Raw genomic sequence first — 15,046 nt, 5'->3', positions numbered from 1 at the left:
AATCATGTACCTATCTTTACTCTTAATAAAAAAAAAATTGAGAAACCAAAATAAAATTGTCAATAATTCCTGCCTTGCGTTTGGGTCATATCTTTTAACTATATTTAATTTTTTATTAATATTTAATATATTTAATTTTTTATTATAGCATATAATATAGGCTTTAGGAGCAAATGTGACTACTTATTATATGCATGGCTTAGAGGAATTAATAAATGTTTCTAGATATCAGGTTCTACTGATATCTAGATCAAAATATGAATCTTATAGGAATTATGAAAAGGAAACAAGCTTAAAATGTATACCTTAATTAGCATACTGCATGGAGCAGAAAAGTGGTCATGAAATCAACAAAATAATTGTGGTGGTGCTACTTTTGAGTGATAAAGGAAACCTAACATATTTCTCAAATTTCTTACAAAAATGGTACTCTTACTGAGATTATCTAATTAAGTCTAAATTCAGGTGCACTTTATGTCTACCTAAATAATAATTATTCCAACTTTTTAAGTTGTATATAGCTTGATAAGGTGGTTACCCTGTTGCAAAACTGTATGGGTTTTGTTTCTAACTTTAACACAGATACTGTGTGCCATTTTTTTTTTTAAGTAAGGCTAAATCTCAAGGACTAAGGCAACATTAGGTGTGTGTGTGTTTTTTTTTTTAAATAACTAATTATAAATAATGGCAGTGATTACATAGAGTCAATCTAGGACTATTACAAATATTTAAAATAGAAATGAAAAATAAAAAGAGATGTGACAATATTAATGTAGAATATCTTACTTCTTTCAAATCTAAAAAAGTAAACTAACTTTCTGATGAAATTATGTGCTATGTAGCTGGTTACGTTTTACTTATAAAATATCCTTGTTCCATTGTGTGATTAAGTATGTGTATATTACTATGAAAATAATACAACATAGTCTTCATTCATTTTCTTCTACAAAAGAAAACATAAACCTTTTATTCATATAGACCAGGTGAGTAAAATCATAAACCCAAGCTTTAATGTCCTTTATATATAAGGATATACATCTGTTTTTATTTCCTTGATTTCATACCTCTGCCAAACTTAGATCTAGAAATGTTTAAAAGTAGTTCTGCAGGGTTCAACTTATAATAAAAAGGAAGCAAGTTTGCCAAATAAAATAAAAGAAGTGCAATTCAGTTTGTTTCAAACAGTACAGCTTTGGTGGTATAGTGGTAAGCATAGTTGCCCTCTAATTTGTTTTGGATAAGCAATGAATACTTAGTGTATGTCTCATGTAATAATTTTTTAAGAATATCTAAGTCCCAAATATTACATAGGTTAAACATATATTAAATAATTATTCATTATTTATCTGAAATTCAAATTTAACTGGGTACCTTATATTCTTATTTGCTAAATCTGGTAACCATAAAAGGAGATAAAACTTATTTTGGAAGAAAATGCAAAATAAATATTTCAACAATAATCCCTTATATTTTAATTGAAAAAACAAAGTGTATCTCCAGTCCACTAGAAATGCAAGGTTAGTACATAAACAATCTTATGAATATGGAGAGAGAAAAAGAACTAGTTCTCCTTCCAAATCTAGAGAGTTTCTGCTGCTCTTGGCACAATTTCCATTCCAATATAAATTTATTGAGTAATTGGCGCTTAGGAGATCTCTAAGAGTTAAAGGTTAGTGGACAGTCTGAAATATAAAAATTCTAGGAATTGTGAATAAATGCCTTACCTACCAATGTCTAACCAATTCACAATTTTTAAAAAACATATCCTAATTTCTGAGTCATAGCTAATTGAACCAGGAGTGGGAATCACTGTCAATCAAAATCTCTTCTCCAGGGATTCAGAGCTTGAACAATATTAAATTTCTTTGTGTGGCTAGACCTGATATATGCAAAACCATGGCCATTTGATAGGATCTCTACTTGCCCATATGCTGCTTTTCAGAAACCAGAAAAAGTCACCCTTTCTAGGACAACTTGACCCTGAGGATTCACAGCTTGGCTAGCAGAGCCAGATTGTATTTTGACTCTCTTGGCTGAGCACCCTTGTATAGTGAACAACCTGTACAATCTTATGGAATTGCCTTGCCATTTTATGCCTTGCAAAATAAAAGAGTAGAGCACAGAAAGAAGTGTAAATGGCAGGTGACATAAGGCTACTGCTGGTACTATGATGTTTTTCTGTTTCTAAATTCTAAACCTCCTTGAGACAAAGGTTTCTTTCTGTCATTGTGTTTTGTAAAAATTCTCTTGAATATTTATAAGAAATTCCTCCATTTCCCTCCATTTTGCTTAAGGTAGATCATGTTCATTCCTGACACTTGAAAACAAAATATTGTAATTAGTTACATAAATATTGGCTTTAAAGTAATGTTAAGAATCACTGGCAGATTCTGATAAGATTCTGGCAATAATCTATGTTGAATTGACATTTGAATATAGCAACATGCATTCATTTCACTTCTGGTTTGATCTTGGTTTCAGAGGCTGACAAATCCTGCCGTGAACAAAAAGGTTTGCCTTAACTGCATCCAGAATGAATTTCATTTTCATTCACTTCCTGTGAATAATGAGCTCCTCAGGCTGGACCATAAGCTGTGTTGTTTGATATAGATGCCTTTTCTTTTTTGGGAACAATTTATAAACATAGAATTAGAGAGGCAGTAAAAAGAAGGAATCAGAATGTTTTATACAAAAACAGCTTAATGACATGAAAGAAAGAAACACTGGAATAAATAGGAACAAGAATGGAACCACTTAATGTGTTACTAAGACCTCTCTGGGCAGTGGCTTACATCTTACCAAAGCTTTTTGTTTTGTTCTATTTTGTTCTGTTTTTATGATTGTTGTGGGGGGAGACTCTGCTTTTTTCATAAACTGTGGGATCTCAAGTCTTCACAGAGCCATTTTCATAGACATTTACCTTCCTCCGGGTGAAGATATAGGAAGCTGTTTTTTCATTGTCTTTCTACCATTTTATATGAGAGGCAAACTCACTCTAACACACAGTTCACTACAGACATCTTGTGTAGAATCATCTGTTGAAGCTTCCATTTCACACAGTATCATCCAGAAAATCCCCCTACCATTGTTTTCCTTCTTGACAATCATAGTTTGGGTATAAATACATACTTGGCCATCAGAGAAATTACCATTTCTTGAATCTGACCAAGAAATTTAGAATAGGTTAAAGTATCAGTACTTTTTTTCCTTGTACTTATACGTAATCTCATCCTACATCAACAAAAATCCTGAGATCAAGTTTCTTAACTTCACTGAATAATTTATAATTTTTTTCTGACATATAATCACATATAAAATAAAAATTTTCATCCAGTGATTGTCTAATTTATGCATATTTGTACAGATGTTAAAGTCTTAGAAAAAGCTTTGGAATCCTAGAGACCTGGATCAAATGATAGTGCTATCTGCCTTCTAGTACATGTGAAATTACAAAAGCAAACATACTGCTAATTGAATCTTGTTTGCTCAAATGTCCAACAAGTATAATAAGCCTTACTTTCCACAGTTTCTGAAAAGATTAAAAATATAAATATATGTAAAGGGGTTAACAAGGTGTTTGGCACATAGTAGATGCAAAATAAATAATAGTCACTATGAGGGGATTACAGATGAGCCTGATAATTTAGGTTCTCCATTTTTAACTTGGTTTCATTTTTAATATAGAAGGTGACTAGTGGGCATCATAGAAGACTAGAGAAGTCGGCTGGTGATTTGGAGGAGAAGGCTCCCTAGGTGAAATACTCAGAAGACCATTGCAGTCACTGAACACCATGCTAATAGACTCCCTCTGTGATGATGACATATAAGTAGGAAGAAGTAAATCCTATGGGTAGCTTTTTTTCCCCAAAAGGTAGTCTTAATGCAGATATTTTAAATATAGAATCTACAGGTTTCCTATAGTATCTACAGGAAATAGGGAATACAAGGAAGAGATCAAACATTAGTCTAAGGATTGAATTTGAACAAGTGGGGAAATGATACCATTAACAGAGATTGGGAGTTTGGAAAGGATACACTGTGGACCAAAACAGGAAGTGCAATAGAAGAATGAGCAACTCTGGAGGGCTATAGAGGCTAGGGGTTATGATGTGGGAGTTATCTATATGGAGCCAGTAGGCAAGGATTTTGGCAGTGTTATCCACTCCAAAGCAGTGGGAAAGGCCTAAATTTAAAGAAAAGGGGAAGGAAGAAGAACAAGACAGAAATATGAATAATGTAGGAATAATTCTTAGCAGTAGGAAAACCAGAAGAACTGGAATTGAGGAAGTCAAAGGAAGACTCATTTTAAGAGAAGGTGGTAATGGGCTATGCAGATTCCCACAGATTCTCATGAGGATGAGCCTTGAGTCAAGTTGCCTGGATTTGGTCATTGGGAGTCCCTGGTTAGTAGTAGGATTCTCAGACTGGCAAGAGGGATGGAAATGAGAATGCACAGACTTAAACAGATGACAGTGGTAGATTTTGATAGAACCCATCTGAATGAGTTCCTTCTTTTACATTTCTTTCTTTCTTTTTTTCTTTCTTTCTTTCTTTTAAGATTGTGTCTATTTATTTGACAGAGAGACACAGCAAGAGAAGGAACACAAGCAGGGGGAGTGGGGAAGGAGGAAGCAGGGAGCAAACACTTAACCACTGAGCCACCCAGGCACCCCCTTCTTTTATATTTCTGAGGACCACTTGGAATCTGGCTTTGCCAGCCTGTTGGAAGAGCCTGGTTTGAAATTCAGGGAGTAGAGCACAGAAATATGCTGAGCAAATGAGGTGTGCTGGGAATGTTAAGGCATAGGGCTTGCCTCTAGTCACTGAAATATCCATTGAGGGCTTAGGAGTTTATTAATAACTTTCCCCCTTATCACTTAGTCACATTTGCAGATCCTAACCTGGATTAGTCTGTAGATGAAGTAAGAAACTAAGTTGAGGAACGAAAGTACCAGAGCCAGGGAGAAATAAAAATTGGACAAGGCCTACAAAAGAGAGGAAGGGTGTATTCAGCTAAACCTCTGTAGGAAGAGGTGATAGTTACATAAGCAATATGTTTAGAAAATGAGTCATCTATCTCTCTAGAAAAGCAGTTGCTAATTGGCTAATATTATTTACCCACTTAGGCCTTAGTGTAGCTAAATATCAAAGTAGGAAATTCACTCCTGAAGACATGGCTTCAGTAGTCCATGTGTTTACTCCACACTGATTATCCCCTCAAAGAGCAGACAAACTTAATTAGCTAAATATTTTCAGACTTACCCATTTGAAAAAAATAAAGTGTATCTATGAGTATCTAGCAGTGGCATTTAAAATGAATAAAAATATGGAAGATAATATATAGTAATTTCAAGTACACCTTTTGTGGCTCTGTAGTAGAAAACTATCTCAGAGGGTTGTGAATCATAAGCAAACACTCAAAAAATATGACCTATTATTATAAGCTTAGTCTAAAACTTGAGTATAAAACTTGAAGTGGTCCTTATTTCTACATTTAAACATTAAATGCTCCAGTTTTCTCATTCCATGGGATGAAAAGTGTCCTGTTGATTACATGATTACTGGGAAACTGACATGCAAAGAATATTCACTACTATTCCTCCATCCTTTTTTCCCCCAACACCAAACAAGGAAATCTCCAGGAAGAAACCACAGAATTGATAAATACTAAGCTTCTTTTTGATTATGGAATGTACATTCTAATTCTCAAATATATGCAAATTCAAAAGGTGTTTTTTTAATTTTTAATTTTTTATAAACATATATTTTTATCCCCAGGGGTACAGGTCTGTGAATCGCCAGGTTTACACACTCCACAGCACTCACCAAAGCACATACCCTCCCCAGTGTCCATAACCCCACTCAAATTCAAAAGTTTTGCCTCTTAAGAACATTCATTGTTTTTAGTACACACATAAAAGGTATTCAGTGAAGGAAAAACCAAAAACACTGGAAAGAAATAATTCATACACCTACCTCCAAAGATATTCACAGTTAAAATTTAGGAAATTGTTTGAAGTTTGAGAATTTTATCTATCTCTCATCTCTCACTTAGCTCTCTTTCTATCCATCCATCCATCCAAATAATAAACATAAACCAAATATAAAACTGAGATTAAGCTATACAAAACTAAATTGGGATTAAAATAGACTCTTCAGTTACTTGAATTTTTAGTTAACATATTGTGACATTTCTCCATGCCAGAACTTTGCAAAGCACGATTTGATGCAATGATAGCTGCATATATTTTATTGTATGACTTGCTGGTATTTGAAAGAGCTTCTTGAGTTTCCATTGTTGAACTCCTCCAGATTATCTTTAGACAACCTGTTAATACATTACCACCTCATTACAAGAGGGAGAATATGAAGTAATGTTTCAGAATAAAAAAGTCAGAGATGAGATATGCATAGGACTTGGGGCCTGGCCTCAAGATATTTAAAGAAGTCTTCCAAGAAGAGAAACGGAGAATTAGATGAAGTCCATGATATAAGAGCTTGAAATTAGCAGGTATTGTAAAGTAACTCTTGCTAACTAAACTGATGAATATGTTATTTAGCAGGTGAGCAGATTACTCTCTCTGATAACTTGATCTGAAGGAATTACCCTGAAGCAAACAGTGAAGTTATTTATTGATTTATAGTATTATGCTTCCTGGGCAGTTTCCCTAAAAGCAACAACAAAAAAAACAAAATCTAAGTCATGCTAACACAGATAGTCTAGAGTTTTATCTAATTCTTATTAACACAGATGGTCTCAATTTTCAATGTGTTTTTTAATCACTTTAATGTTAAATTTACAAGTATATTTTAAATATTCAATTATCTCTATTTTCACCACTACTGCCTAAATCCACGCTATCACTTTTTCTTACATTGCCTTCTAGCTGATGGCTTTAGATTGCCAGCATTCATTTTCCACAAGGCAACCAGACTGAATTATGGGATGCATGCATTTTAAAATCCTTGCAGTGTTTCCATTTTTCTTTTTTCTTTGTTTGTTTTTTTTTTTTTTTTTTTTGAGTAGGTTCTAAACCTAGTGTGGAGCCCAATGTGGGCCTTATACTCACGACCCTGAGATCAAGACCGGAGCTAAGATCAAGAGTTGGACACTTAACCAACTGAGCGACACAGGCACCCCTTCGATACTGTTTTTCATATAGTTTTAAGTTCCTTGTGAGGCTTACAGACCCATCCCTACAGCCTCTTTGGTTTATTGCATGCTATCCAAGGAAGACCTCCTTTGGTTCCTTGAATTTGCCATGTTCTATCTACTAGAAAGCGCTAACCTGTACTTTTTTTTTTTTAAAGATTTTATTTTTAAAAAGTAATCTCAACACCAAACATGGAGCTCGAACTCACAACCTGAGATCAAGAGTCACATGCTCTTCTAGTTGAGCCAGCCGGGTGCCCAGTCTTTCTCTGATTTTTTTCTTTTTAATCTAGTTAATTTCTACTTATTTTTCAGCTCTCATTTGCTCATCCACCCTCAGAAAAACCTTCTTTGCCTACTCCACCAGACAAATACATTCTCATAGCTCCCTATATTCTTCCTTTATACTATTTACATTTTAATGTAATTAATAAGTAATGATTTAAATATTTAATAATTTCATATATTTAATAATATAAATATATTTAAATAGTTTTAATATTTAAATAATTGGTTTAATGCTTACCTCACAAATAGTCGTGACACTATTTATTTAGCTCTATATTCTGTCCTCAGAATACATGGTGTAATATTTGAACACACAATTTATACAATAAATGTTTCAAAATTAATGGCAACATTCACATGTGGGCTGCAGAAAGAAGTTCTTTGTTTTCCACATACTTTGATAACCCACCCAGCTTAATTGCCTCTGCCTCCAAAAACACCTTTAAACTCTTAATTTGAGGGCAGAACTTCTTTGTTGAATAAACCAAGTAGTTGTGGAAAAAAGTGTTGCTTACAAAGAAGACATTAATTGAAGCTATTTTTTTCTTTCTTGGAGTAAGAAATGAAATAGAAAAACACTAAAGGGAGGCCCGGGTGATTCAGTCCTTAAGTGTCTGCCTTTGGCTCAGGTCATAATCCCAGTGTCCTGGAGTGGAGCCCCGCATTAGGCATCCTGCTCCGTGGGGAGCCTACTTCTCCCTCTCCCACTTCCCCTGCTTGTGTTCTGTCTCTCGCTGTCTCTCTCTCTCTCACTCTCTCTGTGTCAAATAAATAAATAAATAAATAAATAAATTCTTTAAAAAAAAAGGAAAACATGAAAATGGGAAAGTTTTAGAGAAAAATGTGCCTGGCCCTTTGCAGTGGTATTGCTGGAGCTTCTAGGACCTCTAAAAATCTGCTGAGCAAAGAGCTCAATGTGAGGCTTGATCCCAGAATCCTGGGATCATGGATGTCCACAATAGAAGGTAGACACTTAACTGACTGAGCCACCCAGGCAGCCCTAGAAGCTCTGCTCTCATGAAATCTTTCAGGGACCCGGGCTGACAGTGGGTCTGCTATCTTCAACATGACCCTTAGAAGATTATCTTGGGATATGCCATCCCAGTCATTCAGGAAATGTGAAGGACATTAAGGAGCATGCATGGGGAGTTGTTTTGGAGGGCTGGGAGCTAGGGAGAATGCAAAACCTGAAGTGGTATACATCATTTCTGTTCACATTGCCAAGAATTTAATCTGGACATAGAAAAGTCTGGTAGGGGCACCTGGATGGCTCAGTGGGTTAAGGCCTCTGCCTTCGGCTCAGGTCATGATCCCGGGGTCCTGGGATCGAGTCCCACATCGGGCTCTCTGCTTGGCGGGGAGCCTGCTTCCTCCCCTCTCTCTGCCTGCCTCTCTGCCTACCTGTGATCTCTGTCAAATAAATAAATAAAAATATTTAAAAAAAAGAAAAGAAAAGAAAAGTCTGGTAGGTGTTTTCTACCTATATGCTCTGCTCCAGCCCTATTTTTTTTTTTTTTAGAAGGATAGAACAGATTCTGGTGGATAGGTTTAACCACATATATTATCTTACTGACCAAATAAAAATTTAAAGCCACTTCTCTTTCTATATTTTAAAGGAATGAATGGGCATGTCTATAACCAGCTTCTGAGAAGTAAAGAACAGAGAGTTGAGAAATATTAGAGGCCTTGGTAATCTAGAAAATTAATAAATAGTGTTTGAATAACAAATTATAATAAATCATAACAAATTATCTAAATCTGTCATGCAAATAATTTACTATAATTATATAGGATTTGGTGATAATAAAATGAGTAAGAAAACATTTTAAAATCTGTTCTGATTTGAGTTTGTTTTGCCTAGTTGATATACCAAAGCCTTGACATTGACCCCTTCATGAAGAAAAAACAATCTTTGACTTTTAGCAAAGATAATTTAAACCATTGATTTTTTTTTAAGTTAAGTTTGAAAATGAAGAAAGATGAGCGAAATGCTACCCTCCTCTAAAGCCACCTGAATTGAGAGGAGTTTTAGAACAGATAAAGCAATAAGGGCACCTGGGTGGTTCAGTTAGTTAAGTGTCTGCCTTTGGCTCAGGTCATGATTCCAGAGTCCTAGGATCCAGTCCCATATTGGGCTCCTAGCTCAGCAGGGAGTTTTCTGCTTTTCTCTAGCTCTTCTCTCTGATCATGCTTGCTTTCTCTCAAATAAATAGATAAATTTTTTTTAAAGTGAATAAACAAATAGATTAATAGAACATAGAAAGTAATGAAGCAATTCCATGTATAAATAACTACATGGCTTTTTAAAAGGTCTTTTCAAGAAGTGGGAAAAGATTAGCAAAACTAGCTATTTTAGGGGAAAAAAGATGAAAGTAGTTAACTGCCTCATACCTTTCACAACAATAAATTTTATTTTATTTTATTTTTTTAAGATTTTATTTATTTACTTGACAGAGAGAGAGAGAGATCATAAGTAGACAGAGAGAGGGGAAGCAGGCTCCCCACTGAGCAGAGAGCCTGATATGGGCCTTGATCCCAGGACCCTGAGATCATGACCTGAGCTGAAGGCAGAGGCTTAACCCACTGAGCCACCCATGCACCCCACAACAATAAATTTTAGACAGGTTAAAATACTAATCATAACTGCATTAGGAGAAAATATAGGCAAATACATAACCTTGTGAATAGGAAAGTCTTCTTAAGTTGTAAGAAACAGACATAAACAGATCATGCAGGGCATTCTAAAATACATGTAAGATTTTGGTCTCCATTTCAAGATAACTAGAAAAGTGATTGAAATATTTTAGCAAAGGAATTGTGGGATCAATTTGTTTTCAAAAGTTTTTTTAGATACATGGAGGAGATGGAAACTAATATAAGAGTTAATGGAATTGAGAGGCTTTTCTCAGAAAACTGATAGAGAGATGACAACACTCCGGTCTAGAATGCCAGTGATGAGAATTACGAAGTAGACAGATAATTCTAGAAATATCTGGGACTCAAGGTATGGGGTGGTGACAAGAGAGATCAATCTATGAAACTGAGCGGGGTCCAGACCAGGATATGCCTGATAGGGCAAACTAAAGATTTTGGACTTATTTTCTAAGGATATAAGCTGAGGAGTGACATATTAGATTCCTTTAGTATGAATTCACTACAGAACCATGACCTAGCGCCCTAATCCAAGTGAGAAAAGGTGGTGGCCTAAAGGAAGATATTTGCAGTGGGAATGGCATGAGATATAGGGACATGTGACTGGCTGGAGTAAGGGAGAGGGACTGTTACAGGTGACCCTCAAGTTTCACCGAGATACAGAAGTGCAAGTGAAGAGGGAATATAGGAGATGAATTTTTGACATGTTAAACCAGACATAGAGGTGGAATATCTAAGAGGAAGTTTCCAACAGGGAGTTGGAAACACATCTCTAAAGCTCAGGGAGAGACTAGAGTTGGAGATGAAGATTTCAGAGTCATTAGCATTTTAATATCTCACAGACTCTTATTTTTCTCCTTCCCCACTCACTGTGTGCCTGTGAGGGAGAGAGCCTATTCGACTCCTTGAGGGGTTATGTCCCTTCTTTCTCCTTCCCCTTACCTAGGGGTGAAGGACGACTGACTGGTGACAAAATAGGAAAGCCCATGTGTGGAAGGGAACAAAATCTAGATGTGATCTCTCTTCTAGAACTGCATGTAGGTCAAGTTGAGGCTGGGACTTCGCCTGAAGTCACACACTGGGTTGTTGTTTGTAGGTTGGTTGTCTTCTGTTGGGCTTCCTCCACATCCTTATCCTTTTCTCTGAGAGCTCTGCCTCGATAAATCACTTGTCTAGATATTTTTGTCTAAGGGTCTATATCTGGAGAGCCAAATTTAAGACAGGCAATAATCAAAATAATGAGTTAGTAAAGTAGCCTGTGCAGGGTGTGTAAAAGAAGAAAAAGAGCAGCCTAGAATGGAGGGCTGAAGCACACCATTTACCATAAAGGTGGAGAGAAAAAAGCTCATGAATGAGCCTGAAAAATGTAGACAGAAATACTGTGGGGACAGGGAGGTGCTGTGAATGGAAAATGTGGTGTTAGACATGGAAACCCATGGAGAACATTCTAAATCTTGTATGGAATGATCCAGAGAAGTCAAGGAATGGAAGGATTGAAAATGATCTATTATATATAGACAGAAAAAGAACTCATTGTACCCTATAAAAGAATGGGCATTTTTAATATTTTGGAGACCAACACTGATAATAACATATATATGTATTTTTTTAAAAGATTTTATTTATTTATTTGACGGAGAGAGATCACAAGTAGGCAGAGAGGCAGGCAGAGAGAAACAGGAGGAAGCAGGCTCCCCGCCGAGCAGAGAGCCCGATGCGGGACTCGAACCCAGGACCCTGAGATCATGACCTGAGCTGAAGGCAGCAGCTTAACCCACTGAGCCACCCAGGTGCCCCTATATATGTATTTTTTTAAATAAAAGGTATTTTAAGGCACCTGTTATGGCACAAGCCTTATACCAGCACTGCAATAGGAGACTGACAGTTCTTGCCTCCACAGAGCAGATAGTCACAGTCCAGTGGGGTAAGTGTTGCAACAGTAGTGAGAGTCATTACCCATGCACAGAGGAAGACTCAACACCAGCCAATTTGTGTGTCTATTTTGTTAATGGTTAACAACTGTTTTATAATACAGTTGTTTTGGTTTATGCATTGTATTTAATGTAATCTCCAGCTATAGTTCTTTTTAGCAATGTGTTAGGTAGCCTGGTGGAGGATCAAATATGCTAACCCATATACTTGGAAGTAATTGGAAAAAAGCTACTTCTTCATTGTGGGGCTATCCCTTATTTCCTCATTCATTTATACATTTATGTTTATTTATAGGGAAAAATTAATTCTTTCAGGACATGATGAAACAAAGAATACCTTTTCTGTTGTGAGCTCCTGTTTTATGAATAGGTCATTTTTTTCATCTGAAAATTCATCTTCCATGAATGGATAGTTTGGTGAATAGATTATCCACTCACTAGGTACTATATTTGTGTCTGGCTTTCCGTGGTTAAATTATTATACCTTGAGAAGGCTAACTGGAAACACCACCAGCAAGCTGCTTTCTCCTCTTGACCTCTAAATCTGCAGTAAAAAGTGGCTACAATACAGACCTGCTAAAATTCTCAAAGCAGTCTACTTATTATTGATAGTCTTCACTCTGGAGAGCTATGGAGATAGTATCATCTGTTCATTGTTTCTTATCTTGTAACTCTGTAGCAAGGAAAATCAATGATTGTTAATATCCATTTTGTTTACTTAAGTATTAGTAACTTGCCCTTTCTTAGCGGGTCTACTGAACACTTGCAATTTTTAATTGCAAATGGCCTAAAAGAGAAAAAAGAAATCTTCTATCTTTGGTTTTCCTGGTGTATTTGTATGTAGAGATCATTTCAGTCTGTCTTCCATCTCTTTGCCACTTTTTTTTCATTTTTTATTTTTTTTTAGGATTTTTTTTTTTTTTTAATATTTTATTTATTTATTTGACAGAGAGAGATCACGAGTAGGCAGAGAGGCAGGCAGAGAGAGAGAGAGGAGGAAGCAGGCTCCTGCTGAGCAGAGAGCCCGATGCGGGACTTGATCCCAGGACCCCGAGATCATGACCTGAGCTGAAGGCAGCGGCTTAACCCACTGAGCCACCCAGGCGCCCTCTTTGCCACTTTTTGTTAGTTGATGCTATCACACACACACACACCCACACAAAAGGGATGGAATATATTTAGAGCAAAATATTGTGTGGTCTTGGTACTAATGTGATTTCATCTGATAGAAATCTAGCAATTTAGATAATGATAGGGCTCTGCTTACAACTAGTTTACCCACAAGCCCCTCTCCTCATACTTTACCCCGCCTCCTTTGTTGGCTGTTACCTTTTCCTGTATTAAAGAATACATTTTAGGGGCACCTGGTGGCTCAGTCTGTTAATATCTGCCTTCAGCTTGGGTCATGATCCTGCAGCTCCAGGATCCAGTCCTCCATCGGGCTCTCCCTGCTTGGTGGGGAGTCTGCTTCTCCCTTTGACTCCTCTCTCTGGTACTTTCTTCTCTCTCTCAAATAAATAGATAAAACCTAAAAACAAAAACAAAAACATTTTAAAAGAAGATTAAATTTGAATGCTTTTCTTCTACCTTAGCAAATAGAACATTAAGAGCTTATAACACTAGCTGATCTCAATTTTTTTGTGATTAACTAAATCAGTTGAGAAACCAAGTATGTACATGTTTATAATTTTTTTACATTTACATTTGAACAACGTATTTTATTTTGTATATGATCTTCAAATTTTAGAAAATGTCTTAACTTTAGGGGCACCTGGGTGGCTCAGTTGGTTAAGCAACTGCCTTCAGCTCAGGTCATGATCCTAGAGTCCCAGGATCTAGTCCCACATCAGGCTCCCTACTCGGCTGGGAGTCTGCTTCTCCCTCTGACCTCTCCCCTCTCATGCTCTCTCCTCTCATTCTATGTCTCAAATAAATAAATAAAACCTAAAAAAAAAAAAAGAAAGAAAAGAAAGAAAATGCCTTAACTTTAATCTGGTAATCCTTCATTCCCATTCTGTAACTTCTGACATTCTTTTCAATTTATGAATTCCTACTTCTTCCATCATAAGATGGATCTTCTTTCATAGTAGTAGTGGTATTTAACTAGGTTAGGGATTACAAAAACTCATTTCAAAGCCACATTTTTCATTTCCTCACATTGACTTGTGTCTTCACAGTGAGATCTAATCATTTGAAACTTTGGCATCTGTCTTTTTTTTTTTTTTTTAAGATTTATTTATTTGACAGAGATCACAAGTAGGCTAAGCAGAAAGCCCGATGCAGGGCTCGATCCCAGGTCCCTGGGATCATGACCTGAGCCGAAGGCAGAGGGGGTAACCCACTGAACCACCCAGATGCCCCACCCACACGTTTTCTAAAGCTCCTTTTCTCAGCCTCTGGATCACTCTAACGTAAGTCAGAATTTTATCTGGGTTTCTGTACCTGCCCAATACTTTCACGCCTGTTAAAGTTAGTTGTTGACAATTAATATGCCAATAAAACTTCAGTCTAAAGGTGATCATTTTCAGTCAGCATAGTCACAGTATCCCATGATTAAAAGTGCTTATTCAGAGAAATGGATTTTAAAAATACATTAAAAATTTACATCAAAGGAAAAGGATCTAGTACAAATTTTCTTGCGGTCCATAAAGGAAGAGGGAATTTCCATTTTTTTAAAAGATATACCAGCCTTACTAAATTTTACATTGTAATAAAAGACAGATGCCAGGGGCTCCTGGGTGGCTCAGTGGGTTAAACCCTCTGCTTTTGGCTCAGGTCATGATCCCAAGGTGCTGGGATCGAGCCCTTGCATCGGGCTCTCTACTCAGCAGGGAATCTGCTTCCTCCTCTCTCTCTGCCTGCCTCCCTGCCTTCTTGTGATCTCTGTCTGTCAAATAAATAAATCTTAAAAAAAAAATAGACAGATGCCAAAGTTTCAAATGATTAGATCTCACTGTGAAGACACAAGTCAATGTGAGGAAATGAAAAATGTGGCTTTGAAATGAGTTTTTGTAATCCCTAA

This window comes from Mustela nigripes, chromosome 1, assembly GCF_022355385.1.
Source record: "Mustela nigripes isolate SB6536 chromosome 1, MUSNIG.SB6536, whole genome shotgun sequence".
Lineage (NCBI taxonomy): Eukaryota > Metazoa > Chordata > Mammalia > Carnivora > Mustelidae > Mustela > Mustela nigripes.
This window is presented reverse-complemented; position numbering follows the sequence as displayed.